Source organism: Cyanistes caeruleus, chromosome 7, assembly GCF_971803275.1.
Source record: "Cyanistes caeruleus chromosome 7, bCyaCae1.hap1.1, whole genome shotgun sequence".
Taxonomy (NCBI): domain Eukaryota; kingdom Metazoa; phylum Chordata; class Aves; order Passeriformes; family Paridae; genus Cyanistes; species Cyanistes caeruleus.
The window spans coordinates 8,026,889-8,043,322 of NC_141707.1; the positions used below are offsets into that span (position 1 = coordinate 8,026,889).

A 16,434-nucleotide genomic window follows, 5' to 3' on the forward strand; every position below is an offset into this window, starting at 1 on the left:
TAACAGCAATCAGCACAGACCCTAAATCAGTGGCTAAATTTTGATTTTTTTTTGCCAAAAAAGAGTGACTTAAAGTTTTTTGCCAAAATACCTTGCCAGGAGCTGTCCTCAGGCCCTGACACTGATAAATCCATTTATGAGCTGCCACTGAATGGATTTGATGCACACTGGTTTCCCTTTGAAACCTCTTTGGAGTAGGCTGCTGGCTTGTGGTGTGGCAGATGCTCTCCTAGAGTTAATAGGTGAAAAGCACAGCAGAAGAGATCTCAGCCTCCACAAAATCCAGCTCATCCCCCTGCCCCAGATGTTTCTGACAGGCTTGTAGCTAAGCCAGGTGGAGAATAAGGGTGCAGTACCACAAAAGCAGCTCTGGGAGAAGCAACCAGTGGGTCTCAAAGCTGCTGGCTTACACAGGTTATCCAGCCAGACGTCACTGCACCACTGTCTCGTCTTTCCAACTTCCCCTGTTTTATTTTGTCCGTGTTTTTGCACTTCAGTGTAATAGCTTGGCCAAATCTGAGCGAGGCTCTTTGATGGCAACTCCCAAGGGAACCTGGCTGGGTCCCAACAAGACCACAAGTCCTGCTCCAGGCCAGTTCCCAGCACATACAGATAATTTGTAGCAAGAGATTTATTTTTTTTTAATTACATACTATTTTATTTTTTTATTTTTTTTTTTACATTGGGAAGAACACCACAGGTTCCTCACATCTTCCTGCCCAAAATGTCCTTTGGCCAAAGTGTCCCCTGCATTCCTTTGGTTGCACCCAGGAAAGGGACCTGAAGGCCAGCACCCAAAGCAGGAAATTTAAACCCCCGGAGTTACAACTTGCAGGTTATCAGTGCCTGAAGACAAACTCCAACAAAGCAAGAGGCAGCAGACCAGCTCAAAATAAGCAGCTGAGGACAAAGGCTGTACCCCAGGCAGGCTCACCCTCGCTGTTGGTGTCCCCAGCAGGTGGCAATGCAGCCTCACAGCACTTCAAGCACATACCCTCAATCCTACTTCTCAATCCTACCTCGGGAGAGTTCGCCTGTTGGTCCTGGCACAGGCACTCAAACCAAGAAAGTCTGCACTAGAAAGGTTGTGTTTGTGTACTGTGTGGGATGACAGATGTGGGAATCATGGAAGCCCTTCTGAAATGCATGCCCTCTGAGTCATATACACCCCTGAGGGGGAAAAAAGGAAAAAAAGGAAATCTTTCCTTGTCTTGAAGCCACCCAAGGTCCCCATAGGGGAGGAGAGCTCATACTCAGGTTATCAAAGAAATGCTTCATATACTGTGTGAAAACACTTTATCCCCCCACATCAGCTTCACAGACATTGCACAAACCCTGCCACCAACCACTCCCAACGTGCAGGGAGCAGAGAGACAAATACTCCTGCTCCACAGGCTGCTCCTTGGCTCTTTGAAGTCTCCTGCACCAAAACATTCCCCTGTAATGCCATAGGGATTGGGGACATCCCAAAAGGGCAAGAGCATCAAGAAAATCCAGGTGCTCACAGGTGTTAGGGTAGCAAGGCTCTCCACTGAGGTATTTGCCAAGCTGGAATGGCTCCAGGGCCAGAGCAGCCTTGGTCTCCCTCACTTGCTGAGTGCCTTGGGAATTTCCAGGCAACCCCCCTGCTTTGGCAGTGCATGAGGACAGAGGAGCACAAGGAATTGGGCTTTAAGGAGTGGGGGGTCTCAGGCCATTGGGTGTTTCAGGTTTTCAGGAGGATCTCTGTGCACAGGGCTGCAGCATTACCATGCAAACTCAATGCAGCAGGAAGCAGATAAACCAACATAAGCTTAAACCCCCTAAATTCGGTGTCACAGCTGGTGTGAATGGCTATGGCAGCATCTCCATAGCTGTGCCTCTCAACTTACCAAGCACAGTTCAACAACTTAGGCAAAAGGTATTTTTCACCTTGATGTGGTCCAGTTCTGGAGCTGCTTGGAGTTAAACTGATTGTGGGCAGTTTAGGACCCAGCCCCTCTGCAATGATATAACTCTGAACACTTGGTCAAATTTCAGATTTAGCTAATAACCTTGTTCGTGCCTGACCTTAAAAGCAAGTCTTGGTTGGATTCCAGCAATATCTGACAGGTAGATTTTTGTTGCTTCATTTTTGTTTGGTTTTTTTATTTGTTTGGGTTGGGGGGGGGAGGGAGAATGTTTGTTTGTTTGTTTGTTTGTGGTTCTTTTGAAAGAACAAACAAGCTCTCCTAAGACTGAGGACACCATTCATCAAACATCCCCTTATCATGAACTGGAAACAGATTCATGATACTCCTACACTCCCTGTCTTTGTCAAAGATTATAAAATACCCCAGCATACAGGCTGGGCCTCAGAGAGCTCCTTCCCAGCTCTGGAGGAAGGATCAGGGATGTTGCTACTGCAGAAGTGATGTTGCTTGGCTTGGGTAAAGCTCTGCAAGCCCATAAAGGCTGCTAGCAGCACTGCAAACGTGGCATCTGGAGCCTGGGGATGAGCATTGCCCTTCACCCTCGTGCCTCCCCACTGGCACAATTTTCCTTTCAAAGCAGAGGATGAGCACAAAGATCTCTGTCCCCTGGGCAGGTGCAATGAGACCCAGAGAGAACCGGCACATCTTTGAATCCTGCAGCATTTTTCCTGTGTCAGTGTCAAACCCACTCCCTCAAAAGCTGTTGGGGAAAAGCAGAACAAAACAATTCTCAGTGTAGCTGCTGATTCAAGACAAGTCTGCTATTTCCTCACCCACAAAACTTTGTATTTCCACATGTTCCCAGGCCACCTCTCACCCTGGTGGTCCCTGCCACTTCTTTCTACTTCTGCTTTACCTCTCTCCTTGCCTCAGTCACCCACTTGTTTCTGTCTCCATGCTGCCACTTTTGGGGAACAAGTGTGGTAGCTTTTACTTGGGATCATTTCACGAATCCAGTGTACAGCAGCACAACAAGGGGAAGGCAAAATGCAGTGTGAGGGGGAAGGCAAAACCAGCTTAACACAAGGAAACCTGAACCCTCCTTCAGCTCACGGGGAGGAAGTCCAGGACCTCCCAAGAACAACCCCATCCCCAGTATTTGGACATTCTAGATGCTAAGAATGCCAGCAGAAAGAAAAAGATAAAATAAAGTTATTTTTCATGCATCCCTCAACTTCAGAGGCACAAAAGCCATTTGTTTTTGCCACCCTCTTTTCTGGACAGGACAACTTGCAACTACCCTTCAACCCCAGATGCCCTGCAATGCCTTCACTTTCCCCAAAGGATGAAAGATGATAAATTGGCCAAAAAAAGTACAATATATCCTCTAATGACTGGCCACCCTTGAAGCCTGGGTAGGACAGCACACTTCTCTGCTTGCCCTGTGTCAAGGAAGGCAGACAGAAATGGAGGAGGCGCTGTAGAAATAGAGGCAGCACTAAAACTCCTAAGCCTTAAGAAGGGAAAAGAGCAGGACTGTGAGGAGCCATTTAACTCCATCTCCTCATGGCTGGGGAATTTCTTGCTAGCAGGACACGTGTCAGGCAGCCCTTGTGGAGAGCTGGTTTTGCAGCAGTTGCAATTTGCTGCAGCATTTGCAGCGTTCGCAGGAGGTAATCAAATCCACTGGTAGTATTTTGCTTTCCATAAATCCCTTTGGAGCCAGGCCCATAAATAGTTACACTGTAGTGTAGAGCTGCATACAAGGCAAGAGCAAATGTTCCACGTTAATGACTGCTGGCCATAATCACACCCAGGAGTCGATCATATTTCCATGATTTTGTCAGGTTTTATTATAGATCCCCCTCTTTAAGGATACCCCTAAGTGGTGAGGGGGAGAGCACAGCGGTGCCAAACAGCTTCCTCACAGGGCACACACAAAGCAATCCTTAACTGCAGGGGTTTCCCCTATTCCCAGAAGAGTTTTGGAACAGTTTTCTCTGTAAATGGCGTGCTCCACCTCCATCCTGACACTCCCAGTAGTGGACAGGAGGGGATCGATCAGATTTTTATGAGTGTCTGAAAAAAAAAAAAAGATACACACCTCCAGAAATAAACTTTAAGAAAATCACCATGAAATACAAACTTTGGATGGAAGTATATCCTACATCCAGGGATACCCTTGCTGGGAATTCATAGCTCATTTAACACCATGGGAAAGAGGACAAACCCCTACAGCAGGGGGGCAATTAGGTGACAGCCACACCCAGATACAGCACAGCAGTTCCCAAAATTGGGATCACACCTCATTAGACTGCAGTGTTTTTATAATATTTGCAAGCCTGACAAATTCATCTGCAAGAAGGCAGGCTCCAGACCAGGAGCAGGAAGCTGCCAGTGGAAGCTTTTGGAAACCCCTGGTGGTTCATCATCACAGGGGATAAACTCCAAGGTGTTGATACCCCCCCAAGGCTGGGAAATATCCCATTCCAGCAGGGCTGACCCTGTGCTTTTCAAGCATATGGAGATGACAGTCTGATGTAGGGATCCCTTCACATCAATCTGGGGTTTGGGAGCGCACACAGACCCTTCTTAAAACAGATCATCTTTCATCCATCCTTCCTTCTCTTTTATTATATTCACTATGCCAGCTCCCTGGCTTTCAGCAGCTGTAATCCCATTGACTTTTTCCAATAATCACTTAGCCTTACACTGAGCATTCAAGTTTGGAATTACTACCTTGTGAACTCCAGGAGAATGATATTAGCACTTACTCCCTGTACTCCAGATTTGGGACAGGTGGTGCCAGCAAGGGGGAAATAGACTTTCTCTGTAATAACAGAAATATAGTTTGTCATCCTTTCCTTGCTTCTCATGGTTTAAATATGATAGGTATTTTACTGCAAGAGGGCCTGATTTAGGACTCTTCCCAGCTGCAATTTTCACAAAACCTATAAGGAAGACAGTCATCTTCCTACAAATTTCCCTCCTGCTTTCTATTTTTTGCTGAAATTAGAGTAAAAAAAAAAATTAAAAATAAATTTTAAAAATCCAAAAACAAACAAAAACAACCAACCAACCAAATATCACTGAGAAAACACAAGCAAGCAAGGCAAATACTAGAGCCTCACCTTCTTAGGAAACCAGGCCAAGAAGAGTGAATCACATTACTCAGAGTATGGAGGTTGCAGCCAAAGTATTCAGTTAGAAAATAGATTAGATGTACCTGAACAAAACCTTTTAACAATCCACATGCAGCTAGGATATTCCTCAGAGAAATGATGGATAAGTTCCCCAATGAATTGCACCATTTGGAAAAAAAGACCTTACTACACTACTGGCCTCAACACATTTTGAACTGTAAATGGTTCATGCTGTGCCCATGCAGAGACAAGTCCTTTAATAATTTCAGCTGATGGAAGTTTCACATCTTGCCACCATTTGTGGTCTGAGAGGAAGGTCACAGAATCCCAGGATGGTTTGGGTTGGAAGGGATCTTAAAGTTTCTCTTGCTCCAGTCCCCTGCTTTGGTCAGGGGCACCTTCCACTAGACCAGGTTGCTCAAAAGCCCCATCCAGGCACATCATTTCCACGTGGGGTACCCACTGTGTCCTCTGTGCAATCAGCTCAAGACAGTGCCCCCACAGCCCTTTCAAAGGCAACTTTGAGAACTCCACTAGGAATTGGGAGAAAGCCTCCATCCACTTGGGGTGGCTGGAGGTTTATCCCACTAAAGGTTAGGCTCAAGCTTGTAACATCTCTAGGTAACACTCTGATAATTCTCCAAACATTATCATTTCATCAAAAGGAAGGAAACTCAGAGAAGAGGTCTGGAGTTTGAAAGGTACCCAGATGAGACAGCCTTGCCTTGGACTCAGCAGAAAAGTGACTCAGCAGACAAATCTCCTTCCTCTGCCTGCAAATGAGCAGAAGAGCCAAGCTGGGGCTCTTCCTATCAGTTATTTGGCTGCTCTCTGCTATGGTTTTCTCTCATTTCTCTTGCTCATTTTCCTGATGTCTGATGCAGAGTTTCCCATTATTTCTGGACATAACACATCACAGAGAGACCCCAATTAGAGCTTGAAATCTCAAGATGCTTCTTTTGCATTTGTCACACTGCAGAGTAACATTTTTACTACACTTAGAAAATGCTGCTGAGGAAGAAATCAGTACCTAAAACTCCAAATACAGAAATATAGTACAAAGCAGTGCAAAATTAATGCTATGACTCCAATATTATGCCCTTTTGAGTCTTGTGAAAGAGAGTCTGGAAAAGGAAAAGTCTTCATAGAAGTGCTTCATTTCCCAAATGAAGAAATGTGTGAATCATTTCTCATCTGATTAACCAATTATCATCATGCTCTGCCATTGATTATTGCCTGTACTTCAGTCAGGAAAGTACTACCATGGCAAGATGAGCTCTGGCTGGATTCACAGTGATCAGGAAGAATGTACCACATCTCTGATAGCTGCCAGCCCTGCAGAACTCTTCCCTCCTTGCCTCCTGTGGGAATTCCAAGCACAGAAATGAAATACAGGGTCCCCTGTAAATCCCTGAGACCTTGGAAAAGGCTTCTGCCTTTAAATACGGAAGGATTTAGGGATCATGGGCAAGAATGTGGGTTTGTAGATTAAGCTAGGTAGCAGAAAGTTTTAAGGTTTTAAAGTGAAGATATAGAAGTAGTTATAAAGGTAAAAAGAAGTTTTAAAGTGTAGCAAATAGTTTTGTGTGTCATTATAAGATTACTTAAGAAAATCCACACTGCTGCATAGACATATAAGACAAAATAATTAACTTTTGGTGTGAAAGTAGGAACATTCTTTTGTGGCAGTAGTATATTGGCCAATTAACCTTTAAGAGACCTTGTAACCTGTGGTCTTGTGACCACTGGCCATGAACACCTGGCAAACACAGTGAAGATGTTCTCACTCCTTCATGAGACTGTAGAAGAAGAATAAATCACGCTTTAAGATGTCTCCCAGTGGTTCCATCTCTCTTAAAACCCTGATAAAACCTCTGGCCAGACCTGCCAGTTCAGCTAGAGGTGGGAAAGCTGGGCAGAAAACCTCACTGCTGCCAGCCCTGGAAGCTTGCAGGAGAGGTGTGGTGGGCTACCTGTTCTACATCAGGCCTGACACCCCAAGAGCCCCATAGCTGCTGGGCACATTCTCTTCAGCTCCAGCTAAATCACTGGACACAACCTTAAGATATGACACGGGGCTGGAAGCCTTGCATGGGCACAAATTTAGGGCTGGGAGAAAAGACAATACACAAAAATCCACCTGGCAGTTTGCAGTGGCCATAGAAAGGTGAAGAGCCCCATCCTCCAGCTGGGATTAAATGTATTAAGGAAAAAAACCAAACAAATATACTAGAAGAATTTTCAAACCCTAGAACAGAGAACTGAAAAACAAACTGAAATGTGATCTTAAAGTGAACTGGAAGTAATGAAATTCCCCATATCTTTGCTTTCCAAAGTGGTTCAGCAACTTCTTTTGTCTCATGGAATGGGGATTCAGACCCCATGATCTGGCCACTGTGCAGATTTGAATTTCCCCCAAAACTCAGAACAGAAGAAGTTGTTCCAGACCCTTGTTTAACTGTTCCCATCAATCCAGCATCCCAGTATTTGCAGACAATATCATTCCAAATTACTGGCTACCAAAATTCTGTGTTTACAGGTTTTCCTAGCTCACCCTTGGACCCATTTACCAGCCTGCCTGCCTGTATTTGTGTCTGCTTAGCACTGGTTCCCATTAAAATCTTTTCCTCCTTAGGTTAAATCCTAATCATACAACACAGAGTGTACACCACAGAACATGTTCTTGTGGTTACAGAGACAGCATTAGAAACAGACTTAGCCATCACTTGCTCTTTAGAAATCCATCTCTAGTAACTGATTTTCAAAATGAAGTGAGTTGAGACACCTTGATCTGGAGGATATTCACCTTAAAAACCTGTGAAAGGAGGCCACAGGGTGGTTTGTTTTGTTTTTAAGAGGAGATTGTGCATCACTTTCTGAAAACCCAAGACAAAGTCTCTCAAAATCACTGAAATCCTTGACCAATAAACAATTACCATCCTCATTACTGAGCAAAGCAATGAGGAAACAGGGAAAATGGAAAGCTTTTTTTCTCCTGACAGGGAAAGCAGATCTGCATCAGAGGGAACAGAAACCCTCAGCTGCTAAAGCTGCCAACAACACATTCCTCCTGGCAGATATCTTCTCCCAGGAGCTGCCCCTGCCACTTCGTGCTGTTTTCCTCAGCTGTTTGATCCCTCTGCAGCAAACACATTGCTCCTCTCCTCCCAGCAGCAGACAGAGTTGATCATGGTTTTTTTTTAATTACTGCTAAAATTAGAAAAAACACTAGAAAAATAGTAAAATAAAATTATGAAAACACTTCACAAAAATCTGTGTAAAAATTGCAAGTATCCTTTCAAAGGGATAGATAAAAATCTGGTCTCCATGAGGGCAACAAAAGGGAACTGCAAGGAGGTTACAAAACAGAAAAGAAAAAGAAAAAAAAACAGAAAAGAAAAAGGAAAAAACAGGAAAGAAAAAGGTGATGCAAAGAGAAAATGAAAGAGACTTTCAGCTCAGGAAGAGGGAGAAGAGAGGCACTGGCAGGAGGCTGCTAACATTACAATACTTCCCATCCTTTGGAAAACACATCCAGTAAGGGAAAGGTTAGATAGCCACAGCCACGTTCCCAGATGCCTTGATTCTCACATCCCCCAATTATCTCATATGATTTTACTGTAATAAGAAACCTGCACACTCATTGCAGGGACCAGCATTGAAACTAGAAGATCATATCTTTTTAAAACTGCTGTACAAATACTAAGTCCCCAAACGCCTGCAATTTAAATCTAACAATCTCCTTTTTCCCTGCCAACTCACTTAAACACAACAAGAATTAATAAAAGAACTTAACCAGTCGTTACCTGTATGCAATATTCACAAATACAAATGAGCACACATAGAACAATTTCACAAATTATTCTGAAGGAGATGCACTGGCTTGCATTCACTGCAGCATAACTAATTTAAAGCAGTCATGACATCAGGTTTTGTGTTGACAACTCTTGCAGGGCAGCATAACCTTTCAGGAGCCAATCCCCCACTTATTTTAGAGCCCCCAAAACTACAGCAGTGAAGCTGCCCTTCCACTGTACTTAAAACACTGTGGCTTAAAACTCTCTTTGCTATAAACAATTCCCTAAATCAGTTTTGGCACTTAGGGTTCAGCTGCACTTACTGTTCCCACTTCTAGGATTTAATATTTCTCAAGCAGGAAGGTAGAGGTAATTTTCTAAGCAAAGTGTTAAAAACCTGCACATACACACAGAGCAACCCACATGAGCTTAATGGAGTTGCTTGGGATGATGAGTTTGGGAAAAAATATTCATTAACAATACCAGGCATTTCTGAACTACCTTTGGGAGTAACAGTCTTCTAAAATATGTCATCAGCCTCTTGGTGGCAGCTCTGAAGCCTCTCATGTTACAAATATCTGACTCTGACAGAAGTTTAACAAGCAGGAGAAAAGCTCTCAGAGCTAGATATTCAAACAGAAGGGGCTGACATATAAAGCCTTGGTTACATTGCACTCCAAGAGATCACCAAACAGCGGATTACACGTGTCTCCTATGAAATGGCAGCTTTAGAGACAGTAACTGCAAGGGCTGCAGGCTGAGACAGAGGCAGCTTGCACTGGCTGCCAAGCTCCAAGCACAAAGAAAGCTTTGGTAGGGTGTTCAAGGTGTTCAGTCACTCCCTGCAGCCAGAGTTCCTCCCAGGGGGTCCTTTATCCCTGGTGTTCTGACATCTTGCCCAATCCCACAGGATTTCCACCTCCTGTATCCAGCAGCACTTTCTGCAGGGGTCACTGTGTAACTCCTAAAAACCTCTGATCTCATAGGTCACACAAGTAGCAAAGTGACATTCTTGAGCTTTACCGTGTCACTTGCCTGCCTACAGCTAAATTGGGAGTGCAGTGGCAGCAGTCTATTTAGAGCTAGCATAGCTTCTTGACAGACCCTGAAGGAGAGACATTTCTTACGTGTACATCACAGCTCCCCAAAAAACAGGCTTGCACTGAGGGGCAGCTCCACTGGAAAGATTTTGCAGTGCTCCACCAGGTTTGTTTTCACACACAGAGTGAGCACACAAGCATTAAGGGCACAGCACAAGTGGCCAAGCTCCATCACTGCTAGTTTTAAGCAGCTTGGCCAGGTTCATCCACTGTGTTGCTGGCTGCAGTGAGACCTTCCTGCCTCCTTGAAAAAAAAGGAAGCTCACTGTGCTCTCTCACCTTGGACTGCAGCATGACTGGTTGCTGAGTCTCCTTTCTCCCACTAAAAGCATTAAGGGACCCACACTGTCACCTTGTGACATTTTTAAAAGCAGGCTCTTTGCCCCTGACTGGTTGAGAGAAGTGCAAGGACAGCCTGCCAGGATGCCACAGCTGGGAGTGCCACAGGGAACACTGCCGCCAGACACAATAACCTCAAACTCCTAAACCTCCAGCCCAAACTGTCAGCTCCACCTTTCCATGGCAGTTCTCTAAATACAGACACTTTTTTTTACACAGGATGCTTAGAAACATTATCATAGTGATTCATGAGAAAAGGGGAGCTCACCAAATGCTTTGTGTTCATTTGTGTCCCCTCAGAAAACTGTGGTACAGATATATTCTTGATATTTGTGGGGACCTCTGTCAGGGCTTAATAAGGTTTCATATATCCAAAGTACTTACTGCTAAACATGGAAATAGATGAAAATTTTTGGTTCCTACAGTTTCATTCTTGCTGGGCCGTCTCAAGGTTTGTATAAGACTGAGATACACAGCACTTAAATTCTAACACAACAGCAAGAATCGTGCAGGTAATTACAAAACTCCAAAATTAAACACGTTTTGGAGTGTCTGGGCTTTTAGCAGTACGTAAGCAAATGCAGACTGTGTGCTTGGCAAAGACAGGATACCAGTGACAAGGACAGAGAACATATGATCTCAGAGAATGATGCTCATATCCCCAAGCTCTGTGTCTTGAAAGCTATCCTCATTGACAAGTCTTACTAATGACTGAAGGGAAAATGAAGTCTAGATTGTGAAAGCACCAGATTTCCTAAAAACAGATATGACCTTTGAGTTTTGTTAGATTTCAAGTCCAGCTGATCCCTAACAGAAATCAGCAAAACTTAAATTATATCACATTAAGCCAGTTAGTCCTGGTCTGAGAGCTCCTGGTCTGACTCAATACCTGGAGCACTTCATGTCAAAAGCAAGAGGGAGAAGTAAAAAAAGCCAAGGAAAAGAGGCTGCTGCCCCATAAGTGACAGTGAAACCCTCCAGGTTTCATTGGCAATGCAGGTGTGTGGGGGGTCTGGGCCAGATACTGAGCTGGCTTTCAATGCCCTTTCCAAGTCTGAAGTCACTCCATCTCCTAGCAGAATAAAATGGGATCCAAGAAAGACAGATCATTCTAAATGGCAGTAATTTAAATCCTCTGCTGCATGCTCCAGTGAAAAGAGAGGAAGGAAAAGGCAAGGGAACCTCTGCAACCCAGGCTGTGGAGCTCTGAAGACACAGGAATCCCAATTGCACAAAGCAGCACCAAGGGAATTTTATCCTGTGCAGTGTAAAGAGAGCATGCAGAATTTAACATCTTATCCAGTGCTTAAAAAATGGTTATGTTTCAAACTACACAGCACCCCTCCAGGCCTGCCAGCTCTCCTTGGTGGAGAGTCCTGCCTGGTGGGATTTGATGCAGACATTCTGCCTCCATCCCCCTCTGTTCATGCATGCTGTTGTCACATTTAGCCAGGCACTCTCATTTTAGAGCCTGGTTGCTCAGTGATCTATAAACTGGTGCTCATGCCGAGGAAACTGAAGTGAAACTGAACTGAAGTGAAACTGAGGTGCCAAGAAAATGGCTGGAAGCTTTACAGGACAGTGGAAGAGCAAACTGCAGTTGGGTGACACTTCCTTCCACAGGAAACGATGGCACGAGGATCGTGAGCTGCCCAAAGGTGAGGCTGAAGGGAGCCCCCAAGCCATCTGGGCATGGCTGAGAAGCAGACACACCTTCAGGAAGCTGCTCCCACCACAGACAGCCCTCCTGGGGCAAGGCAGGGGCTGCCAGACGCTCCCCAGCTCTCCGGGGAACTCCTTGTATGCGCTGCTGCCAGTTGCTGGGGGACGCTGACATCGCCTGGGACGGAATTAGAAAACCTTGACCAGAAGGACAACGTGGCACAAGTGCTAAGTCAGCCATGTGCTATATGTGGCTCACCAGTTGGTGCCTTCTTTCCCCTTCTTTAGGTGCTCATTCCTTTGCCCGCTCCTTCAGCAAGGTTTGACTTCAGCCTGCACTGCCCTGTGACTGCCAGGTGCCCCTGGCTGCATTCAGGCTGGCAACACCTTACGCAGCACCCAAAGGAGCCAAGAGACAAGACTTCCCTCGAGCCAACAGAGCCTTTCATTTGTCCATGCAATCCAGTCTTTGGGCCACTGTATAAAGCTGTGCCCAGTGTTTACCCACCACTGCCCTATTTCCCACCACCTGCAGATCCCATGGGGATCCTGGCTCCTGGCTGCCCTGCAGGCAGCTCCACATCTCCTCCCATGCCCTGCCCTGCTCCCAGACCACCTTCCTAAGACCAAGATCCATAAAACCTGCTGACCAGGCAGTTTTTTGGGCTTGACTCTCTTCTACACAAGCTCCTACAGCTTATCAGGATGTTCTGTAGCTCTGAGAATCCTGAACAGCAAAGGGCTTTGCTATTTTCTTGGAAGTGTCTGTGATCACTGAAAAGCCAACCCATTAGCAGATTAATTAGGCACTCTGTGGCACAGAGCCAGCATTACAGCTAAAGCTGAGACCTTTAAGTTTGCTGGAAGTGGATCCCTGGCTTAATACTTAAAGGCAGTGATGAAACATGCAAGAATCAAATCAGACAAGCAGTCCCCCACTCTCTCATGGCAAAAAACACATTGAAGAGAGCACAAGGAACTCTGCAGCATCTTGGTGTGGAAAAGTGCACCCAGGCTCCCATCAGTCCAAGAACTGCTCAAGCACAGTAAAATGGATTATATATTCTTTCCAAATCTGTTGTGAATTATAGTAAGTCATATATTCCTCATAATTGCCTAAATACCCAGTTCCTTCCTGCACCTTGTTAGGTTCTTGGTTTCAAACAGTCTTCCAAGGTGTACAATTAAACTGGTGCTGGAAAAAAAACATCATTTGCATGTATTAATTTTAAATTTCACTGAACCTCCCTTGTTTGTGTTCAGTAGGCTCCTCCATGAATATCCCTGTATTTACATTGGGAAATGAGACCACTTCTCACTTATGGGCTGAACAAAATATGTGTTTGTTCCATGGGACAGCTCCAGACCACTGCAATCCTTTTGGAGATTGCTGCTTGCCAAATGGTACATGTACACTTGTAATTTTTCCTGCTGACATTGCAGCCACCCAGCCTTCAGAAGAGGAACACAGCAAATATTTAACAGCAACAGGTGTCAGATAGCAGTTGATCACAGGAAAGAGAGAACATATTAGCTGAAATTACAGTGAGTAAGTGCACATGGGACAGGAGAAAGTCTCCAGGAAAAGAGTGGAATGTGCTGACAGCACTTAGGTGTTTGTAAATAGTCTGTATCCTCACACCTTGCCTGAAAGCAAACTTCCATCAGAGCAACCAACATTTCCCCTGGTGCATGATCTGGTATGTTGCCATGAACTCACTAACAATTCCACTAAACAAATAGGAAGTTAATTGCATTTTCAGGTATTTTAGACAGCAAAAGGCAAAATTCTCAAAGGGAGTTCATTATGAAATAGAGCAGAAGCAACAGCACTTAGCTTTTCTTCCAACAGCTCCAGGGCTTGCACAGCCCCCTGAAATACAGAACATCTTGTCTTCTACTTCACAGTATGAATTTAAACCATCAGCTCACAGGAAGCCCAAAACAGAGCTTCCCTTTTAAAAATGGACCAGAAAGACAGAGATCTCAGAATAAACACACAGGGAGTGCAACCCCATACAGGTATTCCCATTTCCATTTTGGTGCTGCAATTGATACCACCTCTCCTGTGAGAAGCCTGACAAAAGGAGCACATTCCACTTCAGAAGTGCCAGAATGAGTCACTTCAATGATCTGGGTGTAAAACACACTTCCCTTATGTTAGTTCAACTAAATCCAGCCCAAATGCACAGAAGTTTTGCATTGGCCAGAACTGTATCCTCATCAATTAAACCAATAAAAAAACAAGCAAGATGCAAGATGTGTGAGTGAGTGTCAAGGCTAACAGGACATGGCTTCCAACCAACACCTCTCTCCCTACTGAATTTTCTGGGCTTTTGGGAAAGATGAAGCTTCACTGTCCATTCCCCTCAATATGAATTCTTCTGCAGGAGAGAAGCATCCATGCACTGTCCAGGAGCTGTGCACCCAAGAAGCCAGATGCCAATGAATTTTCATTCCCAGCTGCTGCTTCTTTCCCTTGGACATGGATCTTGGCAAGTCCTAGCAAGGGAGAGCCTGGATTTTGCTCTGGCAATCCTGCTTGCAAAAAGTGGCTGCTAAAGGTGAAAGAGGAGCCTTCCTGCTGCAGTCCCTGGAAGCCACAGCCTGGGGTGAGATGGCACAGCACTGCCAGAGAACTGCAAGCCTCAGCTCCCATGCAAGATCACAGAATCACAGAATATCCTGAGTTGGAAGGGACCCACAAGGATCACTGAGGCCAACTCCTGGCCCTGCACAGAATCACAACCTGTGCCCTAGAGCACTCACCAAACATTTCTTGAGCTCTGTCAGGCTTGCTGCTGTGACCATCCCTGAAGGAAAATCCTTTTCCTAATACCCAACCTAATCCTCTCCTGACACAGCTGCATGCCACAGGGACACATCTCTGCATCACCTGGAAAGGCTATTGCTCTCATCCAGTTAGTACATAATTATTTTGGGTCAGCACATCACAAAATCACCTTTACTGGCAGAATGAAGCACATCCAGACACATCTGTGTTATTATACAGGCTCCAATTTTGCAAAAAACCCACTAAGTTTGTCCTTCATTCCTGAAATCCTTTCTTCCTTTAAAAACATATATTTGATGGTGGCTTTCAGGCTTATTTTATTGCAAATCACAGGTGATCGTAGAAATTATTAGATCATCACAAATTCTTTCTTGCAATGAACTTCTCACAAGTGTAGTGATGAAAAAAAATTGCTTTAGACTATTTCCATCAAGTTACACCTCCAGGATTCATTCTACAGAACTGAAGTTTGGTCTGTTTTTGTGATGTTTTTGGTCTAAAACATCAGAATCATTAGAGATGGCCCCATCAGGACCCTTGGGGATGACAGTCCACAGGCTCCTGCTGATCAGGAGCAGTGCAGAGTCCATGCTCCCACCTTCCCAGACAGTCCAGCAGAGCAGGAATCCCTCCATAAAGCACCTTGCAGGCAGCAGCAGACCTCATACATTACAGGCTTCAGCCCTAAGGCACAGAAATAGGAAATAAAGTCCATCCTAGTCTGTGTTCCCTAAAGCAGAGACTGAGCCAAGGCTTCAAGTTATATCCATCAGCATAGGTCTACTGATTCAAAAGGGATGACTCAACTTCCAACAAGTCCCTTGCTCAAGGTCATGGGCTGTAACAAAGGAGAGATCTGAGCATGATCCTACATGAAAGTGCACCTTGAGCAACTCTCCATCCCTCTCCTTGGTATGTGTATTTTTGGTAAGTTCACCTTCCTTAAAACACATTAATCAAAAATGCAAGTGCTTGGATATCCTGACAGATTTTGGATGTCCAGGCCTTCAAGCTTTTAACTTCTAAGTGAAAAACACTCAACACAGCAGTTCATGAGACAGAAACATGGGGCCTATCAAAAGCCTTGCACTTCCTTGCACAAAACTTGAGGAATCTGGACAGTAAATAGGAGAGGGATGGCTAGACGAGGGAGGAACAATCAGCACTCCAGGATTCTTCTGTGGAAAATCTCAGTCACATGGACTCAGAGAAATCATCAAGTTTAAAGAGTTAGAAGCTGTTTTGCTGTCATGAGAAAATTCTAGTGAAAGCACAAAAGCCATCTTCTCCTGAAAGCTGTGTCTCTTGGAGAGCATGGAGAGCAGGGACATCCATCCATCAGGAGACCCAGGGGTAAAAAGATAAACCAGGGACACAGGATGGCAGGCAAACAAGGTGGAAACAGAAGCACCTCCACTGTCTGATGGCTAATTTACAATAATAAATACATAACAAAAGGAAACCTTTCATTGTGGGAAGACAACATCCAGCTGATCTCCGTACTTTCAGGGCACAGCTTAACCCCAGGAGAGGGAACAGAAGATCAAAGATTAAAGGAAGCAATTTTCAATTTTAAACACAGTCTTAATGTGATGGAAAGGAAAAGCAAGAACAGCTGAAAGACACCCAGGGTCAGGTCAGGGAGAGATGCCTTGGCTGAAGGTACTGCGGTGTTTGCCGTATTTGTCTGCTTTATTTTTAAACACC

General features: G+C 44.8%; 1 long non-coding RNA gene across 1 annotated transcript in view; it reads right to left on the minus strand.

The window, feature by feature from the left end:
- Nucleotides 1-16,434, minus strand: part of LOC147652166 (uncharacterized) — a 28,167-nt gene that overhangs the window by 3,136 nt on the left and 8,597 nt on the right. The window contains exon 2 of the long non-coding RNA XR_015288810.1: nt 92-229. This is a non-coding gene — a long non-coding RNA (uncharacterized LOC147652166). The remainder of the gene's footprint in view (nt 1-91; nt 230-16,434) is intronic.